Raw genomic sequence first — 25420 nt, forward strand, 5'->3', positions numbered from 1 at the left:
AATGGTAGTTCTGTTTTAAGTTCTCTGAGAAATTTCAACGAGGTATTTTATTTGAGTTGGATAAAATGACCACTAAGTTTATATGGGAAAATGTATGCATGAGGATAGTTAAGAAGATTATATAAATACACATGTATCAGTGAAAGCCACCAGTTACTATTACAGAACTGTTGTAACTAATCAGCATGTTACTGGTGGATTGGAATCCTGTGAGGAATCCAGATATCAGTACTGTAGGTAAAGATGATTAAGTGACAAAATGCAACTCAGTGGGAAAACAGGAGATCACAAGAAACAGCACTGGCACAACAGGTGTTCTTCTGGAAGAAGGTGAAATTGGATACCTATTGACATCTCATAAAAAACTAGAATTCAGTCTGATAAAAGGCTTGGGTATTGTATTAGTGAGGGTCCTCTAGAGGGTCAGGACTAATAGGATAGATGTATATATGAAAGGGAGTTTATTAAGGAGTATTCACTTTTAGAGTCCTGTGTGTAGATTTCTCTACTGGCAAAACAAATAAGTGGAAATGAGCACCCCTCATAACATTTTGTCCTCTGACCTCTCCCTGCTCTTCAATGGTTTAATTTAACCAAAAAGGAAAAGACAGAAGAATCCATGTAGACATGATAAGAAGGTAGACCTCTTTTGAATGTAGAAAGCTCAACACATTGGACTTTTGGGAAAACAACCCATATGTTGGGGAAAATCCCAATTTTCTATTCATCTCTCCACAATCCACATAGTTCCAGAAGCCAGAGATCAAGTCAAAATATGTTACACATTTTTAAAAATCTGCTAGCACCCTGGTGACCTTGGATATGTGATAGGGCAGAAGCATGAGCAAGAGGAGGATCAGAAGTGAGCCACTCTCTCTGTGGGATGATGCCAAGGCCCTTGGATTATTCTCTGCCATGCCCCAGAGCCCCTCCTGTAAAATTTACCATGACTGAGTTTTCCCCAAGAGTCAGATATTGGAAGGTAAATACTATCCAGGGCAAGAAGAAATGGCCAAGAGAGTAAAATATTGCACACTAGCCCAGGCTCACTTAGTAACTTTTAACTAGAGACAACAGACCACAAACATCTTCCTTTTCTCTGACAACGCCAATAGCTCCTTCTTAAGAGGGTAACAAATGCTTCAATTACACCTGCTGCCCCAGCCTTGTTAGTAATTGCCTTCCTTTTGCTAGGAAACGTGTACAGTTTTGGACAATAATTATATAGTGACTCTAGAAATTGGGGACTCAGTGTTGAAGAGGTAAATCTGAACTTTGGAAGCTAAGAGTTCTGCCTCAGTTCCCTAAAATACAGGGAGCAGCTCATAGAAAAAAATGGGGATAAATAGCACATGGTTCCCGAGGTGAGTCCTCAGAGCCCAGTGCTGACTCTAGAGACACATCAGTGTCTCCAAGATGGAATATGAGTAGTTCAGGGAAAACTGTCTGTTATAATACAGAAGCACTCTTACTTACAAAGACTATATCTATATCTGAAAATAGTAAGCAATAACACCTTGCTCTGAAAATTGCAGCACAATTCTCAAATATCATTTTGTTTAATCTTCACAACAACCCTATGGGTGGAAAATAAGAACCCATGAGGCTTAAGATCATGCAGCTGTAAGTGGCTGAATATCAGGCTCAAACAGAAATCCCTGGGTCCACATTCTGTGTCCTTTCTGCAGCCCACAGCTGCTGGACTGGAACTTGGAAGACAAAGGAGCTGCTATGAGATTCGCATCAGCTCTTCTCCTTTCTCGCTGCTAATGTCCAACATCCAATTAATCGTCCAGTGTTTTGTCCAGGAGAAGGAATGCACATCCAGAAGCCATAGATAACCATAATGACGTGTTATTAAGAGCTTAATTTCTGAAAATGCTTGGCTTCTGCCTTTATCTTAGATGAGACAATTCATCCCTGGGGTGTTTATAGAAGTGCAAAAGACAAATATTAAAAAGTAAAACCGGCTTTGGGATGCAAATGGCTGGAAAGTGATTCTGTATTCTTAATTAGTGGGCCTCAGTGCAGGGAAGCAAGACTTATCTGCCCTCCTCAGCCTTGCAGGCTTTCTTGGTTATGAAACGGTATTTGGCACAAATCGGCTTTCTCTTGTTTAAAAAATAAAGCATGAAGACAGAACTCTTTTCACACACCTGAGTGTGGTGTAATAAAGGTGCCAGTGGTTAAGGATGTGGTTCATCTACTTGGGTAGGCGTGACTGCAAGCAAATGGTTTCCATTATGGAAAATGATCCCTGTAGGCTGTGGAGTAATTTGAAAGTAAAACAAATAATTCAAATAACCCCCAGTGACCTCCAAAAGCTTGCATAACACAGGGTGATATTCTGGAAAAATGTCAAAAAAAGAATTCTATGGTTTTCTTGGCTTCATAGAAAAATTCCTTCCATGGATGACTTTTTGGAAATGGTAAGGATGGTTACATTTACAGATTATCCATCAGTCCATCAGCCAGTATGTATATGATGTACCAACAGCTGTTCTGTGCTGGCCATTGTGTAGACAGAAAAATATGGAAGTCTCGATTGCTTAAATATAGTGCTCAGAGAAGTCAGGTGAAACCACGTGAGGTCGCTATGTGAAATAATTCCTCTAGGATGATGTGATTGAGGCTCAAAGGCTGCAGGGGTCCAGGGTCTAAGAGATCATTGGAGGCTGTGAGGAAGTCATGGGAAAGACCTGGAGACACTAAATAATGCTGAATAAAGACATTCTGCAGCCCCATCAATCCAATAATTTGAAAAATAAAAGCAACATCTTAACGTAAGGAGTGGGGTGTCTTTCACATCACACTCGGGAAGTTGCTTGACCCTTACTTCCTTATCAGCCCCCACACAAGGAGCAGGGTGGGGTTCAGGGGCAGACTGTGGACAGGCATCCTGGGTTCCATTCTCAGCCCTGGAACTTCACAGAGATTATTGATCCCCTCCGTGTTAACTTCCTCACTGGTGAAGTGGAAAGTAATTTTTTCTATCTTACAGAGTTGTGATAGAGATGAATAGACGCATGCAAAATTCTTCAAACAGTGTCTGGTACACAGAAACCACTCAAAAATGCAATCTATAATTTAGACAAAGAAGATTCAATTGAACAAGCTACAGACAAAGAAAAGAATGGAAAGAACAAACAAAAACAATAATAAAAGTTGTCAGAGCCCTTGCAGCCCCGACCCTGAGAAGACAGAGCTGGTGTGTAAGACAGCAGCCCCTGGCGAAGTCTTCCCTTTTCTAATGACAGGGTGTTCAGTGGAGGTTTTCCCAAACCCAAGTTAGTTCCCTGGTTATGCTCACCAACCAGCAAGGTCTCTGACCAGAGAAGTTTTGAGATGACAGCATTATGATCCCTAGAAAAGAATAAGCTCTCTTTGGGCTCACCAAATTTGCATTCATATATATATATATATATATATGTGTGTGTGTGTGTGTGTGTGTATATATGTATATATATACACACACACACATATATATACACACATATATATACACACACATATATATACACACATATATATACACACACATATATATACACACACACATATATACACACACACATATATATACACACACACACACATATATATATATGAGTTTCCATATTGTAAATCTGCACAAAAATGCCAAGTATTCCTGGTTTAATTCACATAAACTTACTTTCTGCAGCCAGGAAGCAAATGGCCAAACCCTAAAAATAATGACTCAATCAAGGTGTTACCACAGAGACCTTTCCTCAGCCCCCTCCACACTGCTAGTCCAAGGTCTTCAGAGTGGGAAAGGTGTGTGTGTGTTTCTCAGGATTATCCCTGTGGTTATGAAGAAAATACTAGAACTTCATTTTAGTCTACTTTATTAAAAGTAATGAGATTTTAATATTAAGTACATGAAAATACCATATAGAGAAAGAATTGTCAGTGGTGCTAGCCACCTTTGTTTCCAGCCCTTGTGAGGTACTACAGTTCATGGTTTTCAAGGCAATGGATTTTGAGGATTTCGTTTGCCATTCTGGGTGTTTTGCTTGCATATAAACTTTGGAATCAGTTTGTTGGTATTTATGAAATAGTTTGTACTGTTTTGCTTGGGCTTGTGTTGTCTATAAATCAAGTTGGGAACAGTTGATCTCTTAACAATACTGTGTTTTCCAATCCATGAGCATAGAATATCCCTCCATCTATTGAGACTTCTTTGATATTTTTCATTAGAAATTTTTGGTTTTTCATATCTACAGCACATATATGTTTTGGCAGATTTTTACCTAAGCAAAGTGATTAATATTAAAAAATCTAAAAATAACAGATGCTGGCAGGCTGTGGGGAAAAGGGAACACTTACGCACTTCTGGTGGGGATGTAAATTAGTCCAACCACTATGGAAAGCAGTTTGGCAATTTCTCAAATAACTTAAAACAGAATTACAATTCGATGCAGCAATCCCATCAATTATTGGGTATATATCCAAAGGTATATAAATTGTTCTACCATAAAGACACATGCACACATAAGTTCATTTCAGCACTGTTTACAATAGCAAAGACATAGAACCAACCTAAATGCCCATCAATGGTAGACTGGATAAAGAAACTGTGGTATATACACCATGGAATACTATACAGCCACAAAAAAGAATGAGACCATGTCCTTTCCAGGAATATGGATAAAGCTGGAGGCCATAATCCTAAGCAAACTAACACAGAAACAGAAAACTAAACACCACACATTCTCACTTATAAGTGGGAGCTAAACATTGAGTGCACACGAACACAAAGATGGGAACAATAGACACTGGGGCCTACTTAAGGTGAGAGGTGAATGAGGATTGAAAAACTGCTTATCGAATACTCTGCATATTACCTGGGTGACAGAATAATATGTACACCAAAGCACTGTGACACAACTTATCTATAGGACCAACCTACACATGTACTCTAGAAACTAAAATAAATGTTTAAAAAAAGAATTTTTTTGCTTCTATTTTCTAGAAGAGAATGTAGAGAATTGGTATCAATTATTCCTTAATTGTTTGCTAGAATTCTCACAAGAGAAATCATCTGGACCTGCTTTGGATTTTTTTTTTTTTCCTTTACTGAAAGGTATTGATACTTGATTCATTTATTTAAGAGATATTAGACCATTCCGCTTATTTCTTTTTTTTTTTCTTTTCTCTTTTTTTAGACTTAGTCTTGCTCTGTCACCCAGGCTGGAGTGCAGTGGCGTGATCTCAGCTGACTGCAACTGCCGCCTCCTGGGTTCAAGCAATTCTCGTGATTCAGCCTCCTGAGTAGCTGGGATTATAGGCGTGTGCCACCACGCCCGGCTAATAGAGACAGGGTTTCACCATGTTGGCCAGGCTGGTCTCGAACTTCTGGCCTCAAGTGATCCACCCGCCTCGGCCTCCTGAAGTGCTGGGATTACAGGTATCAGCCACTGCGCCTGGCCCCAGTTATTTATTTTTCCTTGTATGAGTTTTAGTTGTTTGGGTCTTTCAAGGACATGAGCTATTTTATCTGTTATCAAGTTTGTGGACATAGAGTTATTCATACTATTTTTTATTGTCCTTTAAATGTCCATGATATCACTAGTGATAACTTTCCTCCATTTCTGAATTAGTGCCTTCTCTCTAGCCTGGACAGAGTTTTATTAATTTTACTGATCTTTTCAAAGAAGAAACTTTTGTTTTTATTGATTTTCTTTATTGATTTTATCTTTTCAATTGTACTGATTTCTGTTCAATTTTTACATTACTACTTCTTTTTTGTTTGCTTTACACTCAAATGGCTTTTGTTTCTCTAGTTTCCTAAAGCAGAAGTTTTTATTTTTTTATTTTAAATCTTTTTTCTAATATACTCACTTAACGCTCTAAGTTTCCCTCTTTATACTGCTTTCACTGCACCCTATAATTTTATGTTTTATTTTTGTTTTTATTAGTTCAAAGTATCCTTTAAATTTCTCTTGAGACTCCTTTTTTTTTTGAGATGGAGTCTCACTCTGTCCCCCAGGCTGCTGTGCAATGGCACAATCTCAGCTCACTGCAACCTCCACCTCCTGGGTTCAAGCAATTCTTCTGCCTCAGCCTCCCGAGTAGCTGGGATTACAGGTGCCCGCCGCCACACCCAGCTAATTTTTGTATTTTTAGTAGAGATGGGGTTTCGTCATGTTGGCCAGTCTGGTCTCGAAATCCTCACCTCGTGATCCATCTGCTTCGGCCTCCCAAAGTGCTGGAATTACAGGCATGAGCCACCGCTCCCGGCCGAGACTTCTTTAATCAATGTGTTATTCAGAAGTATGTTTTTTAATCTCCAAGTATCTGGGGTTTTTTCCCCAGCTCTCTTTCTGTTATTGGTTTTAGTTTGATTTCAAAGTGGTCTGAGAACATTCTTTTTAATGATTATCCTTTAAAATTTATTAGGATATGTTTTATGATCCCGAATATGGTCTATCTTGGGAATCTTCAATGTGAGCTTAGAAAAACGTGTATTGTGCTGTTGTTGGATGGAGTACTCTTTAAATGTCAATTAGGTCAAGTTGATTGATAGTATTCTTCAGGTCACCTATATCTTTATTGATTTTCTGTCTACTTGATGTATCAATTACTGATCTTGTCTGTGTTTCTCTGTATTTTCCTGTCTCTCCACTATTCAGGATGGCATTTTGCCCTGCAATCTCAGTGCTCTGATTGGTCTGAAAAAGTCCTTAATTTTCAGTTTTCCAAGTATTTTCTAGTTGTAAGGATGGTAATGATAACTTCCAAGCTCTTTAAATGTTGGGGCTGAACAGAAGTCTGTAAATCTTAGATTTTTAACTTAAGCCCACCTTCACATAACAGTGTACAACTTCCTGTATTGTGCAAATGTCTTGTATCAGAGTATTCCCACTTTCTTCCTTCCATACCTCTGACATTGCTGTCATTAATTACACCGATCCATTAGCTATAATTATCCAATACATTATTACTATAACAAGCACACTTTTGAGATAGTGTAGGTTCCACTCTACATTATCTACTACAATAAAGTGAATATGGCAATAAAGTGCATCACACAAATTTTTTAGATTCTCCGTGCATATAAAAGTTATTTTTACACTGTACTGTAATCTATTAAATGTGCAACAGCACTATTCTTTAAAAAGTACATATTTTAAGTGAAAAGTATTTTACTTCTAAAAAAAATGCTAAAAATTGCTGAGTCTTCAGGGCTGGTGAAGGGTCTTACCTTGATGTTGATGGCTGTTGAGTGATGAGGGTGGTGGTTGCTGAAGGCTCAGGTGGCTGTGGCAGTTTCTTTAAAGAAGACAAAATGAAGTTTGCCTCATTGATTGACACTTCCTTTCATGAAAATTTCTCTATAGTATGTGATGCTGTTTCACAGCAATTTACTCATAGTAAAACTTCTTTCAAGATTGGAGTTGATCCTTTCAAACTCTACTGCTGCTTTATCAATTAGCTTTATTTAATATTTTCTATTCTTTGTTGTCATTTCAACAATGTACACAGTATCTTCACCAGGTGTCAATTCCATCTCGAGAAACCACTTTCTTTGCTCTTTCTTTAAAAGCAACTCCTCACTCCTTCAAGTTTTATCATGAGATTGCAGAAATTCAGTTACATCTTCAGGATCCAATTATATAGTTCTAGCTATTTTGCTATTACCATACATGCAGTTGCTTCCTCCACTAAAGTCTTGAGCCCATCAAATTTATTCATGAGGATTGGAATCAACTTCTTCCAAACTTATGTAACTGTTGATATTTTGACCTTCTCCCATGAATCATGAAATTCTTAATCACATCTAGAATGAGGAATCCTTCCTAGAAGGTTTTCAATTTACTTTGCCCAGATCTATCAGAAGAATCACTCTCTATAGAAATTATAGCCTTACAAAATATATTTCTTAAATTATAAAACTTGAAAATCAAGATCAGTTCTTGATCCACAGACTGTAGAATGAATGTTGTGTTAGCAGGCATGAAAACAACATTAATCTCTATACATATCTCCATCAGAGCTCTCAGGCGATCAGGTGCACTATCAATGAGCAATAATACTTTGAATTTTTTTTTTCTGAGCAATAGATCTCAACAGTGGACTTAAAATTTTCAGTAAACAATGCTGTAAACAGATGTGCTGTCATCCAGGCTTTGTTGTTCCATTTATAGCTCACAGTCAGAGTGGACTTAGCATAACTATTAAAAGCCCTAGAATTTTTGGAATGGCGAATGAACATTGGCTTCAACTTAAAGTCACAAGCTGCATTAGCCCCTAACAAAAGAGACAGCCTGTCCTTTGAGGCTTTGAAGCCAGATATTGACTGCTGCTCTTTAGCTGTAAAAGTCCTAGATGGCATCCCCTTCCAATAGAAGACTGTCTTTCCTACATTGAAAACCTGTTGCTTAGTGTAGCCACTCTTGTCAATTATTTTAGCTAGATCTTCTGGATAACTTGTTGAAGCTTCTACATCACTTTTGCTCTCATCTTATATTTTTATGTTACAGAGACAGCTTCTTTTTTAAATTCTATCAGCCAGCTTTTGCTAGCTTCCAACTTTTTTTCTGAAACTTCCTCACCTCTCTTAGCATTTATAGAATTGAAGAGAGTTAGGCCCTTGTTCTGGATTAGGCTTTGGCTTAAGGAAAAGTTGTGGCTGGTATGATCTTCCAGCCAGATCACTCAAACTTTCTCCATATCAGAAATAAGGCTATTTTGCTTGCTTATCATTTGTGTGTTCACTGGAGTAGTGTTTTAATTTTCTTCAAGAACTCTCCCTTGGCATTCACAACTGGGCTGTTTGGCACAAGAGGCTTAGCTTTCAACCTATCTTGGCTTTCAGTATGACCTAATTAACTAAGCCTTAATTAACTAATCTTAATTATTTCTAGTTTCTGATTTGAAGCAAAAGACATGTGACTCTTCCTTTCGCTTGAACACTTAGAGACAAATGCAGGGTTATGAATTGGTCTAATTTCAATATTGTTGTTTCTCAGAGAATAGGGAGGTCTGAGGAGAGGACAAGTGATCACAGAACAGCTGGTGGTTGGAACAGTTGGTTGGTGGAGCACTCGTAATACACACATTTATTGATTAAGTTTGCCACCTTATATTGGCATGTTTTCTGGCACCCCAAAACAGTTACAATACCAAAGACCTCTGATCACAGATCACCATAACAGATATAATAATAATAATAATAGAGCTTAAAGTATTGTGAGAATTACCAAAATATGACAGAGAGACACAATTTGAACACATGCTGTTAGATAAAATGGTGCTGATAGACTTGCTTAATGAAGGGCTGCCACAAACCTTCAATTTGTAAAAAATGCATATCTGTGAAGCACAATAAAGCAAATGCAATAAAACAAGGTTTTCTGTATTGCTCTGAATAGTTATCTTTCAGATCCATTTAAATGATGAACTTTTAGTTTGCCTTGTTTTCTGCCTTTCTTTTCTTCATGTAGATCCACATTTCTGACCTGTTTCATTTTCATCTGATGAAAAATTCTTTTAATATTTCTTGCAGTGAAAATATGCCTGTGATAAATTTCCTCAGGTTTTGTTTGTCTAAGGAAGCTTTCTTTCTCTTTTACTTTTGAACATAATTTTGCTGGATATAGAATTCTAGGTTTGTGGTGTTTTTCTTCTATACTTTAAACATCTCACCCCACTGTCTTCTTGCTTTTATGGTCTCAGTGACAAGTCCACTATAGAACTTCTCCTGATTTCTCTGTAGATTTGCATACTAAAGAGTCTGACTCTGTTTTAGGTGGGGAAGGTATTTGACTATTGATAGCTTTTTATGTCTCTCCATTTCCTCTTTCACATTTACCCCAGATTTGGGGAAGCTGATAAGAAGGTCTGAGTGCTCCCCTATTTGGCACTGGTGGAGATTCAAACCATACAAACCATGGCCTGCCTGTAGAAACCCTCACTTCAACCCTATGCCCTAACTACTATAAACACCCCTCACTTCAACCCTATGCCCTAACTACAATAAACACCTCAAGCCAGTCTCCTTACACCATTCTCTCAAGCCATGTTTGGACCTGCTTGGGAACCACTCTTTTCTCATTTCTCTCATCAGAAAACCTCATAATGTGACTAATAAGACTTTTCATGCCCTCTTGGTATATGGGTGGCATCGTCAGTCTCAACATTCAAACTAAATTTTAGATGAGAGTCCATCCTGATTCTGAAAAGTTATCACAACAGTTAGGTGTCCTCACTCAACCACAGCTTGGTTTTCTACATTTGGAAAATTATCTGCTTAGATACACCCACATGCACACACACACACACATCCCTATGTTAGGAAGATCTATATCTATATACACACACACTAATATAGGAAGTAAATATCAAACATAATTACTTTTGCACCAACCTGATATATACACACATACATACACATACACACTGCTTGGTGTTCTTTGAGTTTCCTGAATCCTGGATCTGTGCTTTGGTGTCTGCCATTAATTTTGTAATGTTCTTGAACATTACTACTTCAAACATTTTATTTACTCTGTCCTTTCTTTTTTCTCCTTCTGATGTTATAATTACATATACATTGCACCTTCAAAATTGCCCCACAGTTCTCGGATGTTCTGTTCTGTTTCTTCATTGTTTTTTCCCTTTGCATTTTATCTTGGAAGGTTTCAGTGGACATATCTTTAAGCTCCCTCACTCTTTTCTTGGTTATGTGAAGTCTACTGGACAACCTATCAAAGGTATTCTTCATGTTACCATGTGTTTTATTTCTAGCATTTTCATTAGCCTGGGCAACATGGCAAAACATGGTGAAACCCCGTCTCTACAAAAAATTTAAAAAATTAGCTGGATTTAACGGTGTGCATCTATAGTTTCGGCTACTCAGGAGGCTGTGGTGGGAGGATTGCTTAAGCCCAGGAGATCAAGGCTGCAGTGAGCAGTGATCGTGCCACGGCACTCCAGTCTGGGTGACAGAACAAAATCCTGTCTAAAAAATAAATAAATAAATAAATAATTTTAAAAAGAAATGCAGACTCTCAAGGTAATTTATATACACACTAAACTGTTGCAAGTACTTATGTTGAGCCCTGGGTTTCAAACTTACCTGTGTGCTAGAATTAACAAAGAGCTTTGAAAAAAAAAAAAAAAGGAGCCTATGTCCCAAACCCAAAGATTCTGGTGTAATTGGTGTGGGTGTGTCTTGGGTATCAGGAATTTTCAGAAGTTCCCCTAAGTGACAACAGTGAGCAGCCAAGTTTCAGAACTACCAGTTTACAGGCATCCATGGAGAATAGGGAGGGAATTGGGGACAGTGCACATAAATGAATGTCCCAACCTGTGAGACAGTATACCATATGTGAGAACCATAAGCAAACCCACCTTCAAGAGCAAGGTATAATAAGGAGAGAGATGGGGAATATGCACAAAAAGGCAGGGAACATTTTGCTTTTAAGGACTCACAGGACATACTATCAGACTTGGGTCCTTGGTATGTAGGTGAAGAGCTTTGGAAAGGAAGTAACAGGCTTGTAATTCAAAGTTTTTATAGCACCAAACCTAGAGGCTGGGAGAGCAGATAGGAGCCCAGGGCAACGTTAAAGATTGACACCTGAATGCAGGTATTGGTAGAAAATACTGACAGAAGATAAATATAAGAATGATCAGGAGGTAAAATCATTAGGTCTTGATCATTGATTGACTGGAAGGGTGTAAAGACAAAAGATAGGGAGGGAGTTGGCATGCAAGTCTGTGATTAATTATATTTGGGACACATTCAGTGTCGGATACTTGTGAAGTATGCACATGCCAGTGTTCATCAGGTGGCTGAACAGCAAAACCTGGAGTTCAGACAGGAAGTCCAGGTGCAGATCGTAGATCTGGGATGCATCCTCAAGTAAATGGAAGAGGATGCCATTCAATTGCATGAGGTAGCTTAATGGGAAAGCAAATACTGAACCTCAGAAAATACCCAGGAGAATACCATGAAGGAGAGTAGTAGGGAATTATTAGAAAGGAGGAGAAGGATGAGGAAATAAGATCACAGAGACAAAGGGGTGCTCAAGACACCTAAGACATCAGAAAGCCTGCCACAGAGAGGGGCAGATGCTGCTTGAGTTTAGCAATGGTGAGCTTATTTGCAATCAATGTCTCAGTGAAATGGATGGAAGAAAACCAGATTTCCCTGGGTTAAGAAATCAAGGCATCAAGGAGGGTGGACCTCATTTTCTGCCACACTGAGTGTCCTAAGATAGTATCTATGTAAATAAATGATTGAATAAATGCAACAGCACGGCTGAAACAGGAAGAAAAAATGTGATAGCTCTGCGTGTGAATGGTGGAAATAAAGGTGTCTTTTTGATATGAGAGACCTTGACAAGTTTCTAAATTGATGAGAAAGTGCCAGTAGAGAAGAGAAGGTTAAAGACACAGGACATGAGGGATACAAATATAAACATCTGACTTGCGCAGGCTCACAACATCCAGGCTGCTTCTGTGTCTCTCACAAACTCCCATCAGTTTTTTACTATAAGTTAGGGTTTGGGGGAAATTAACTAGAAAAACCGCATCTGGAGCATTTTGGCAGTTTCCTGGTGAAGGGCAGATTCCCTGCCAGATGTCCTGAGCATGGAGGGGTGTGGCAGGAAAATAGGTGAGTGCCATGGGGACAGGCACAGGTCTCTGAGTGAGGGTAAAGGATGGAGGGTCCACACCTGGCATCTTACTGAGAGAGGTCACTCTGGGGCATGAGTAGAGTAGATGTGGACACCGACCACAGGAAGAGGCCATGAGACCAATCTCTCAACCCGTCTGGGCCCTTGGAGGCACAGGGGAAGCTCCCTGCAGTGGGCAGTGCAGGGTCTGCCATTTGGGGAGTGGTAGCCGCTGAAATCCCTGTCACACGGCTATGAGAGTCCAGAGGTGAGAAAAAGAGCTTCCAGAGCAGATAAGAAAAGGAGTTTTCTAGAGCATAGTGGCAGGAAAGGCAGAGAGCACAGTTCTCTTTCTGGGGCGAAAAGTAAGAAGGCAGGGTGGGTGCAGGACAGCAGGTGTGCTTAGAGGCAAGAGGGAAGGTCATTGAAAGACAGTTTTAGTGTCAGTGGGGGCAGGGATGGTGGAGAAAGGGAAGGATTCTGGACATGTATTGCAACAGCATTTGCTGATGAATTGAATGCGGGGTGTAAATTTTAAAAAGAAGCAAGGATGTTTGCATTGTTTTTGACATGAGCAACTGGAAGTAAAGAGACTCCATTAAAAATTTTGGGAAGGAATGCACGTGCAGCAGATTTGAGGGAGAAGTAGGAGCTGTTTTGAGCATATTCAATGTTACAATGATTTATCTCCATGGAGGACTAAGACCTTTTGAATAATGCTGAAATGTCTTCTACTCGTTTTAATAACAGTCTAAACTTCTTGCCTTAGTTTTTTTTCATAGCTCAATGTTATGCAGCTAACAGTAACTCTTAAAAGGTAGTTTTCAGTTCCTGAAGCAATTTAGGATTCTGTTTTTCTCCTCTAAAATGATGGCAATAAAACTGGTTTTTCTCCATGTTCATAACTGTGAAAAATAGATCCCAGTGTTTGGGATCAAGCACCACGCAGGTGGAGAACGAAGCTTTGTCAGGGGAAATGTATGTCCTGAGTTGAGGCATCTGTTGGCTCCACCTTGGCTCCTAATTTTACTCCATGAGAAACCTGTCACTGGCTGAATAAAGCCTTGGCTTGGCATCTCTGTGATAAGGCTCAGCATGGCGTGGAGGAGTGGGAGCCCCGAGGGTTTATGTGAGCTGAGTACCCCGCCCCCACAGAGCTCCTTAGAGGGATTCCTCTCCAAGGTGGTGGCTCTGGCCATCTGTCTGTTCAGAACTGGCTACAATTTTCCACTTTTTTGATCAGATTCGGTCTCCGAAATGGACTATAAGGAAGTAGACTGGCTTCACTTTAAGAGACCTTTGGCATTCTCTACCCTCCCACTACTGGTTTTATTCAAGGCACTGTCATCCCCAACCCAAGATCATAGACCTAAGATTCCTAGGGAGCATGAACAGAATTCAGAGATTCCACAAACTCGAATGAAAAACTTGTACCTTTTTTTCACGTAAATCTAACAAAAAATTAAAATTTATTTCTATAATAAATGCCAGCCAAAAAGAAAAAAAAACCTGAAATATTAGTACCTGTGCCTTGGTCACTGATAAAAATTACAGGTATTCATCTTATTAACATTGTCATTTAATACATTAATTAAAAATTACACATATTACAATATCACAACTTTTCAGATAATTAAATAACAATATCTCATGGTAACTCATTTATTTTTTAATCTTACATATTTTATTTTATGTCTCTAAAAATATTCTCCTAAGAAAGACTCCACAGGCTTCTAAGCTGCTGAAAAACAGAAATGAACTTTTGTTATTATCATAACCCCAGTCCCAGGGCAGTATACAACATGGCTGATGCTTAGCTAATATTTGTGGAATGAATAAATGAGGGTATCTTTCATCTTAATTTTCTAAGCCTCCAAATTAATCTAAAAGTTTAAAATTGCTGGAAACATGGCGTGCCTAGAGTGAGTTTTAAAAGATAAAGACGTTGTTGCAGGACAGGGTGATTAACACCAAAGATTAGATCCTCTTCCTTAATGTTAACGGGGCTGCAGAAGGGCAGCAGTCCATCTTCTGCAACTGCTTCTTGCTGATTTTATGGCTGTAGTCCCTGACTAGCACTGGAGGAGTAAAATCTCCAGATACCTGATCTAAGGGGCCCAAAGGCATTTTCTGGGTTAGAAGACAGGATAGGTTGGAAGGCTGGTGCTAGCATTGTCTTTATGTGGAATCTAGAAAATATAAACTTTACTAGGAGTCTAAACGAGAAAATTATAATTAGAAGGAAAGAGAAAAATGAATGCTCCTATGCCCACCCACAGCATCATGTTATTTACTTATGCGTTTGTAAAACAGCAACCTTAAGTTTTCTAGGGTTTACAAATGTAGGTCATAGTGTCCTGCTCTTGTGCCTGTGGGAACTCATGAGAAACAGGTTTAATCCTAGATAAATGTTCCCAACCAGTACTTGCCTAAAGTTTAAGAGCAGTGAGGGTACTTAACTATACCCAATAAGAGCTCTTTCATATTATTGTATCTAATCCTCAGGGGATCCCTTTTTTTTTAAGTTTTTAGTAAGGCTGAATCTTTTTATTTTTTTCCTTTGTGTAAAAGAGAAATGCTTTGGTTTTATAATTTTTGAAAGGTACTTTGAATCCAGCCTAAATTTTAAGGGGCCATAGTGAGGTGTGTCTGATGTCCTGTTGCCTGTTTCATGTTTTATGTCATGGCCTGAGTTAGGTTTTCTTGATTTCTTTGGGATTTTCTTTGGCCAAGGGACTTAGAGTCAAAAGACTTATAAGCCAATTAAACATTCTAGGTCAGGTAGGCATGGAAGTGACCAGGTACTCATTAGCCGTTAAAATCCTTTGAAGCAATACAAGAGTCAAAAATTAAAAGCCAAAAAAAAGTTACACATCAAGAAAAACCAAAAGCATAGAATCAAGCTATAGTGGGGGAAAATACCACTCCCATAGACCTCTAAGGCAAAGCACTTTACCATCAGGCCACAACAGTCAGAATCACAGGAGCTGATGGAAGAGCCGAAGGAGAGAGCCATCATCTCAGGCCTTTTTAAAGGGAGAAACAGCTGAAAGCAGTAAGACAGCAATAGTTGAATCCAGGAGACATAAATACAAGAAGTTTTAAAAGAAGCTGGTTATAGCATTAAAAGCAAAGTTTTCCATAATTTAGTAAATCAATACCTTATAAAAACTTAGTTTCAATATGTAGGTCATTTTACAATTTTCTTTACATCCCCTTTTTCTACTTGCTGGTTACTTTATATTTTGAGCCTCTCTTTTAAGAACTTTTGAATTAGATAAAAATAATTTTTCCCAACAAAGAATACATTTTTGGTACATTTTATACAAATCTAGGAAGCAAGAAAGGAGAACCACTTTACAATTTCAAGATTTATTTATTTTTTTTTTTTTGAGACAGATTCTCAATCTGTTGCCCAGGCTGGAGGTGCAGTGGCACAATCTTGACTCACTGCAACCTCTGCCTCCCAAGTTCAAGCAATTCTCCTGCCTCACCCTCCCTAGTAGCTGGAATTACAGGTGCATGCCACCATGCCCGGCTAATTTTTTTGTATTTTTAGTAGAGACAGGGTTTCGCCATGTTCGCCAGGCTAGTCTCGAACTCCCGACCTCAGGTGATCTGCCTGCCTGGGCCCCCCAAAGTGCTGGGATTACAGGCATAAGCCACCCTGCCAGGCCCAATTTTAAGATTTCAAACCACACAGAAAGCTCACTATTTAAGCAACTATTCTATTCACCTGTATTTAACTTTTCTATTTTTAACAGTTTTACCTAGACTACCTCCAAGAACTAAGCTATCATGCAAAGCTAGTTACCATTTAAAGCCATTTGAACAATTTTAAAGCCTACAAACATCAGTGATTTACCTGGGTGAATATCTTAAAGTTAAATTTTAGAAGATACAACATTTTCTTTAAAGTAACAAGTTTAGATTAGTCTTATTTGTTTAATTTATTCAACATTCTTTTTTATAAGCCAATTGGATAGCATGTTAGACATAACACACATCACAATACTTGTATATATACATAAACAAACATAACAAAGTGACCTGTATAAGACAACTGGATCCAAGCTATTTACAAAATCCTGACCTATCTGGCTAAACTTTGTTTACCCCAACAGGTATGGAAGAGGCAGGGAACAGGATTCTGTAGCCTCAAATAAGGAAGAGAGAGGGCGAACCACATGGCTCAAGGGGAGACCTGGGCATCCCGAGCTGCCTGAGAGCTCCCCCAGCTGTGGAGACTCCAAAGAAAAATATTCAGGTGGCTGCTTGTCTTCCACTGTGGGAAGCTGTCTGCTTCATCAAGGATTCAAGGCCCCCAGTAAACTTATTGGAGCAAGGCAGCTCGTTGGGGCTAGTGGAAGAAGGTTAGCTTTAGTGTTGACAGGAAGCCTTTTCCTCTCCCACCGGGCACGGTTAGGACATTCTCACTGCCAATGGCCGTTTTGCGTATAGTAGGCACACTGATTCTGGCCCAAGGACCAGCGAGTTGGTGGCTCTCATCTGGGCACCCCAGATATCGATTTTACAACACTGTCTCAGGATAGGTAATTCTGAGGTGGCAGACGGCTTAAAGCAGCTATTACTAATTGCACTTTTTGCCTATTTCTTTCATGTTTTTTCACATCTTCTGCCTTTTCCCTATTGTTGTAAACTTTAAAGGCCCTGATGGCTCACAGGGATCTGAGGTCCCATTGCTGCTTTTTGTAGCCTCTTCTTAATGTCAGGCACAGCAGTGAGTAATGAAATGTGCAACCAGGAAAGCTTGCTGTTCCAGGGAGTCTAGGTCTGCATTAGTCTATTCCCTGAGTTCCTCAACCAAATGGCCCAGAAACTAGTGGAATTTTTGTCTTTTCCCTGAGTTAAAATATCTCTAACCTTGTCATAAATGACTGGCTTAACCACAGTTTTTCTCCTGCTTTTTTCCTGTGGGACAGCAAGCAGACACCAATACTTGCAACTCATGACAATTTAAATTAAAGAACGTGGACAGCTTAGTCAACTCCTCTGCAAACTTTTCTGGATCCTCTGAAAACTGGCTGAATTTTTCCTTGTATAAATGAAAATTCTTGTACACATAGAAAATGGCACGTGTACTCCAAGTGTCCCCGCATTTCCATCAACTACTTCCCACAATGGACACAGGTTTGACTGTATGGGCTGATATGGGACCCTACTTCTGGTGGTACTGGTTGGACTTACTTTCTCATGCAGCAGAGGGTATAGGCTAGTTCGATAAGGGGGAGGGGTACCTCATGATCTTGCACTGAAATTGTGTGTTAGAGGACTGGCAGGACCTCAGAACCGGGGGTCTGAGGAGACTCCAAGGAGGGCAGAGGCCTTCTAGGGGGAGCAGCTGGGAGGGAGCCCGTAGGTGCTCCTTCCTGGTGCCTGGAAGTAACATGAGCCAGTAAAGGGCCATAAAAGCCTGTACATAAGGGACCTCTTCCCATTTTAATAGGATATGTCTAATTGTAAAATAGCATTATAATGTATATAACCATGTTTAGGCCAAATCTCTTGGTTTTCTAATTTATGTTGGACCCAAATGGTATTGCAATAGAAAAATTAAGTCAAATTTGAATTTGCTCCCATAGACTAAAAGGTACACTAGTGGCAAATCCCCTGGAGGCTTGTCACTGTCTTCATCTCCAACAAGGATTTCTACTGGGCACCTGAGTTTGTCTAAGTCTAGCAAGAGGGTAGGAAATTGGGCCTTTGCTATTTTTCTGTCTTAGACTCTCATTTCCTGCAAAGAAAGCGTAAATATAAGGCATAAGTGGGTTATAATCATTTTTCAGTGAATGAACTATGACGAAGTATTTTTTTAAGTGAACTTAAGAAAGAAATGTGTGATAAAGTGACAATAAAAAAAGAAAATGCTGTTACGGAAAATAACAACTTTAGGTCAGAAAACAGAAAAGGCAAGACCAAGATTCCCCTAGGGTGGACTTTCAACCCACAGTCCTAGAGGGAATGCCAATGCAAAAATCCTCAGAGCATCCGGGGGTGGCCAAAAATAACAAACGAGGAAAGCCTGGAGTTCCTGTGTATGGGCCTTTGAGGGTCTCCACACCAAATGTCAAGAAACCTGGAGCATCCAGGGGCTACCAACAGTGAAACCCAAAAGCCTGGCTGGGGCCATAGAACAACATGACTCTGGCATCCCAGAGTCAACACAACAGGGAATCTCTCACAGCTAAGTTTCCTGCCTTAAACAATTGCCCAAATACAGTTAGTGGGGAGCCAAAGGAAAAACTGTAAACAAAACATAAATTTCAGGGTGGAAAATAAAATAAAATAGCAGACAAAAACATAAAATGGCATTAGAGGGGAAAGGACTGAGAGAAGGGGTGACAAGGACGTAGTTGGTTAGGACTTTGAATTGCTACCTAGCCAAAGCCTGGTTCACCCAATATTAGCGGGGAGGGCAGAGGGGACATTCTCCTGCCCACAGGAGCCAAAATGGCACCAACCAGTCTCCAACTTAGGGCTGGGGTAAAGGTCTGCTCCCCAGGTTTCCCCAGCTTGGGTGGACTCAGCTGCTATGGAGGGAAAGGGAGGTGTCAGTGAAGATCAGGGACACACCAGCTGCAGTGGCAGGTCCCACGTGAGGTTGGGGTGCTGTGGCTGCTCACCCATCCACTGGGCTCCACCACCTGCCAGGAAAGATGACGGCTCTTAAAAGAGCCCTTGGCTAGTGTTACAACGCTGCAGCTTCAATCACCATAGCACTGATCACCATCTTACCATCTCTCTGTCTCGCTGATCACCATCCCCCCGTCCTACCATTCCAGTGACCACCAATTGCTGCCTCTCCCTGTCTCACTGTCCCAACAACTGTCAATTGCCAATCACTGCCTTTCCATCTCCCTCTAGTTATTGCCTCTCACTGTCTCACTGACTGCCAATTGCTGTTTCTTGCCACCTCGCAGGTCACCATCTTGCCATCTCTCACTGTTTCTCGTCATCTTTCCTTTCGCCTTTCCACTGATCACTGCTGTCTGCTATCTCACCACCTGTCTGCTGATTGCCGCTGTTTTCCTGTCTCACTACTGATTGCCGCTGTCTCACTGCTGCGTTGGTCACTGCCTCTTGCTCACCATCTTTGTCGCTTCATGGTCGCCAGATGTTACAGGACAGGTGAGCCACAGAATTGGTGCTTAGCCTGGGAGGGTTCTTGGTTTTGCCCAGGAAAGAATTCCAGGGTGAGCTAGTGGTGGCAGACAGCAACCTTTTATTGAATGGTACTGTTCCTTGTGGCGCAGGGCTGACTTATAGGCAGTGTGCCCAGAGTCAGCAACATATGGGCTCTTGGCGACAATACTTATATTCACATAAACCTACTTTGAACTACATGCAAATTAGGGGGCAGGTCAATACAAATTAAGGGGCAGGTTATTTAGAACTTTCTAGGAAATGGGCAGTAACTTCCGGGTCATTGCCTTGGCATTTGTAAACTGTTATGGCGCTGGTGGGAGTGTCTTATGCCAATGAGCAATAAGGTCAGCTGGGGATGACTTTAATCATCATCTGCTGGTTCCTGCTGACTTTTTTTTTTTTTTATCCTATCTGGACAAGATCCTGTTTTGGTCAGCAGGACTGTGACCAAAAAACAAGTCCTTCCAGTCTCCTACCTCAACATTAATTAGATCATAGTTTTCTAATTAATTAATTATGACTTGTCAGCATTCTTCTTACATATTTAGCTATAATTTTGATTTAGGGGGAATTTGCCTGCACTGCCCACTCCTCAGCTGAGAATGGATATCTAAAAATCACTGCATGAATTCGTTTCATCATCTTCTCTAGTGGGGGTGGGACGGTGTGTTAGTCCACTCTCACACTGCAATAAAGACATACCTGAGACTAGGTAATTTATAAAGAAAGGAGGTTTAATTGACTCACAGTTTTGCATGGCTGGAGAGGCTTCAGGAAACTTACAATCATGGCAAAGAGCAAAAGAGAAGCAAGCACCTTCTTACAAGACAGCAGGAGAGAGAGTGAGTGAGGGGAAGTGCCACACTCTCAAACCGTCAGATCTCCTAAGAACTCACTATCATGAAAACAGCATGGGGGAACCACCCCTGCAATCCAATCACCTCCCACCTAGACCCTCCCTCAACACATGGGGATTACAATTCGAGATGAGATTTGGGTGGGGACACAGAGCCAAACAACATCAGATGAAGGAAGGAAGGGAGGGACACAGAGCCAAATGATATCAGATGAAGGGAGGGAGGGAGGGAGGGAGGGAGGGAGGGAGGGAGGGAGGATTAGGTATCTTTTATAATAAGAAAATTGTCACTTTTTTCAGCAATACAGGTTCTGTTGGTGAATATCAGGTCATCTCTCCTGTACCCCTGATTTTATTTGATTCCCTAAATGCCCCTCAGTAAGAAGGAAGTGTGCACTAATTGGTTGAGGCTCAAAGTGATTATTCATTATGAAAGTAATCCTACATATCAATTCCCTTTGAAGAATGTTTAGGAGAACTGCTATTATTTTTCTTTCATCTTGGAAAAGAAAAGGCAAAACCAAGCCAGCCAGGTTTATTCTGCTTCATTACAGCTCGAAAATACATTTACTGTACAGTCGTTTTTCAATATAGTAAATCTCTCTGGGACCAGTTTATTCTGTGAGATGCAGAGATATCTTAGTTGGATAATTCATGCTCTTTGGTTTACCTGGGATGTGTAATTGAGGCCAGCTACTGAAATGGTACCAAGAGCAACAACAACATCAAGAGGCAGTGACAAGTTCCAAGGGTTATGGCACTAAAAGAAGAGTGTGGGGCTACAGCTGTGGCTGTGTTTCAGATCCCCAAGTGCCCATGTGAGTTCCTGGCTCAACACCATGAATACGCCCGGAGAGAGCCCTTGCCTGGTCAGTGACACAGACAGCAGGACAAGGGAAGTGTCAATAGGATCTGGCCAATAATTCCTATTAGAATGTCTGGTGAATTATGGCTTTTGAGAAGCAGTAATAATCTTCACGTAAGGGGATTCCTATGTTGATTGCAATAAAAACGAATCCAGGCCCCACCAGCCTCCCTCATTTGGATTCCTAAGTTTCTCCCAAGTGGCTTCCCAGCCCTCAGCTCCACTCTCTCTGATTTCATTCTTCACCTTCTACCCAGAGCTATTTTCTCAAAAGAAAATCTAGTCACATTGTTTTCCTGTCTATATTCAGCCAGTGCTTACCCAATCTCATAAAATGAAGTGTGAATATTTACAGATTACAGAGACTATAAGACTTTCACTCTTCAAGTTTTTCTCTTGCTAGGTCACTTTCTAGTTGCTCTGATTTTTTTTCTGTTTCACACTCTCCCCAAGCTTTTATTAGCCTTGTGACTTCTGCACATGTTGTTCTCTTTACCTGAAATACTTTCCCTCATTCTGCACTCTCCTTGGGTCCAAAATTCAAAATTCAACATCTTTCCTTTGGGCTGGGAGTAAAGAAGTCACCACCTTCAACAGAAGACTCAGCTGTGCTCTTACATATCATAACTCCTCGTAGCACACCTTAAATAACAGTCTTCACACTTTAGGGTTATCACATGTTTAATATCTGTCTTGTTCACAGCACTACAAGATCTCTGAAGGCAGGTGTCTTAGTCTCTACACTAAAAGACCTCTTAAGGCAGGGACCACACTTGTCTCATTTATTGCTGTGTTACATTACCTTGGACAGTTTCTAAAACATAGGCTCAAATAAGATTTGTTGAATGCACAGATCACCAAATGAGGTGCTCTCTGGTCTCCCATCTGCCTCTGACAAGGAGGCCTTACCAGTGAACCCATTTTCACAGTGAAACCCCTTTCTCTCTCTCTTATTTCATTCCTTTAAAAACAGAAAGTAATGATAGGACTTGTTGCTGATCCTTGAGTATGAGCTTATTCAGTTAATGCCAAGTTCCTTGCACAGTCCATCTTTGGCTGGTTTAGAGCAATGGTTTGGGGATTGGAGAACTTCCCCCTGGAGGGCTTAATGCACAGTGTTCTGGACCCTACTCCAGAGTTTCTGGTGCAGGGATCTGTAGTGAAGCCTGAGTGTCTTCATTTTTAACAAGTTCCCAGGTGCTACTGACACTGCTGGTCTGGAGACCACAGGTTGTGAGCCACTGGTCTGAACATTCTATTTAAAGTTACTTCATTTCTACTGTCTCATTGTCCTATCTTATCTCAGTATGTGGACCCCCCATCTAATTAACCTATGGTTCATCTACTTTTCATGATTAACACTTGGCCAGATCCTGCTGTGGTGGATACTCAGTGCAACATGTTATGTTTTGACCTTGCAAAAAATACACGGAACATGACCACATAAAGAAAACCTGCTAGCGATTTTTGCACATTGATTTTATATCTTGAGGCTTTGCTGAAGTTGTTTATCAGCTTAAGAAGCCTTTCCACTGAGGCAATGGGGTTTTCTAGATATAGGATCATGTCATCTGCAAACAGGGACAATTTGACTTCCTATCTTCCAGTTTGAATATTCTTCATTTCTTTCTCTTGCCTGACTGCCCTGGCCAGAACTTCCAATACTCTGTTGAATAGGAATGGTGAGAGAGGGCATCCTTCTCTTGTGCCGATTTTCAAGGGGAATGTTCCCAGCTTTTGCCCATTTAGGATGATATTGGTTGTGGGTTTGTAATAGATGGCTCTTGTTATTTTGAGGTATGTCTCTTCAATACCTAATTTATTGAGAGTTGTCAACATGAAGAGATGTTGAATTTTATCAAAGGCCTTTTCTGCATCTATTGCAATAATCATGTGGGTTTTGCCTTTAGTTCTGTTTATGTGATGAATTGCGTTTATTGATTTGTGTATGTTGAACAAACCTTGCATTCTGGGGATGAAGCCAACTTGGTAGTGGTGGGTAAGCTTTTTGATGCATTCCTGTATTCCAACAACGGGCAAGCAGAGAGCCAAATCATGAATGAACTCCCATTCACAATTGCTACAAAAGTCTTAAAAGACCTAGGAAAACAGCTAACAAAGGAAGTGAAGGAACTCTTCAAGGAAATCTAAAAACCAATGCTCAAAGAAATCAGAAAGTACACAAACAAATGGAGAAACATTCCATGCTCACAGATAGGAAGAATTAATATCATGAAAATGGCCATACTGCCCAAAGTAATTTATAAATTCAATACTATTCCCATTAAACTACCATTGATATTTTTCACAGAATTAGAAAAGGCTATTTTAAAATTCGTGTGTAATATAAAAAGAGCCCAAATAGCCAAGACAATCCTAAGCAAAAAGAACAAAGTCGTAGGCATCACGCTACCCAACTTCAAACTATACTACAAGGCTATGTTAACCAAAACAGCATGATACTGGTACAAGAACAGACACATAGACCAATGGAACAGAATAGAGAATTCAGAAATAAGACTGCACACCTTCAACCATCTGATCTTTAACAAACCTGACAAAAACAACAATGGGAGAAGGACTTCCTAATTAATAAATGGTACTGGGAAAACTGGCTAGCCATATGCAGAAAATTGAAACTGGACCACTTCCTTACACCTTATACAAAAATTAACTCAAGATGGATTAAAGACTTAAATGTAAAACCCAAGATTTTAAAAACCCTCAAAGAAATTCTAAGCAATGCCATTCAGGACATAGGCACAGGCAAAGATTTCATGACAAAAATGCCAAAGCAATTGCAACAAAAGCAAAAATTGAAATATGATTAATTAAACTAAAGAACTTCTGCATAGCAAAAGAAACTATCATCAGAGTGAATAGACAAAATACAGAATGGGAGAAAATTTTCGCAATTTATTCATCTGACAAAGGTCTAATATCCAGAGTCTACAAGGAATTTAAATTTACAAGAAAAAAAACAACCCCATTAAAAAGTGGAAAGAGGACATGAACAGATACTTCTTAAAAGATGGTACACATGCGGCCAACAACCATATGAAAAAAAGGTCAACATCACTGATCACTAGAGAAATGAAAATCAAAACCACAATGAGATACCATCTCACACCGGTCAGAATGGCCATTATTAAAAAGTCAAAAAACAACAGACGCTGGCAAGGTTGTGGAGAAAAAGGAAACAATTATACACTGTTTGTGGGAGTGTAAATTAGTTCAACCATTGTAGAAGACGGTGTGGTGATTCTTCAAAGACCTAGAGGCAGAAACCCCACTTGACCTAGCAATCCCATTTCTGGGGATATACCCAAAGGAACATAAACCATCCTATTATAAATACATATGCATGTGTATGTTCATTGCAGCACTATTCACAATAGCAAACACATGGAATCAACCTAAATACCCATAAATGATAGACTGGATAAAGAAAATTTGGTACATATGCACCATGGAATACCATGCAGCCATAAAAAGGAATGAGATCATGTCCTTTGCAGGGACATGGATGGAGTTGGAAGTCATTATCCTCAGTAAACTAATGCAGGAACAGAAAACCAAACACCACGTGTTTTCACTTATAGGTAGGAGCTGAATGATGAGAACACACGGACACAGTGGGGGGAACAACACACACTGTGGCCTGTTGTGCAAGGAGCAAGGGAGAGCATCAAGAAGAATAGCTAATGGATGCTGGGCTTAATGCTTAGGTGATGGGATGATCTGTGCAGCAAACCACCATGGCATTTACCTATGAAAAAGCCTGCACATCCTGCACATGTACCCCTGAACTAAAAATAAAAGTTGAAGGAAAAAAAAAAAAACAAGAAAAACTGCATAGTTATTGACTCTGTTTCACAGCATTAGGGA

The sequence above is a fragment of the Pongo abelii genome, chromosome 21 (genome assembly GCF_028885655.2).
Source record: "Pongo abelii isolate AG06213 chromosome 21, NHGRI_mPonAbe1-v2.0_pri, whole genome shotgun sequence".
Lineage (NCBI taxonomy): Eukaryota > Metazoa > Chordata > Mammalia > Primates > Hominidae > Pongo > Pongo abelii.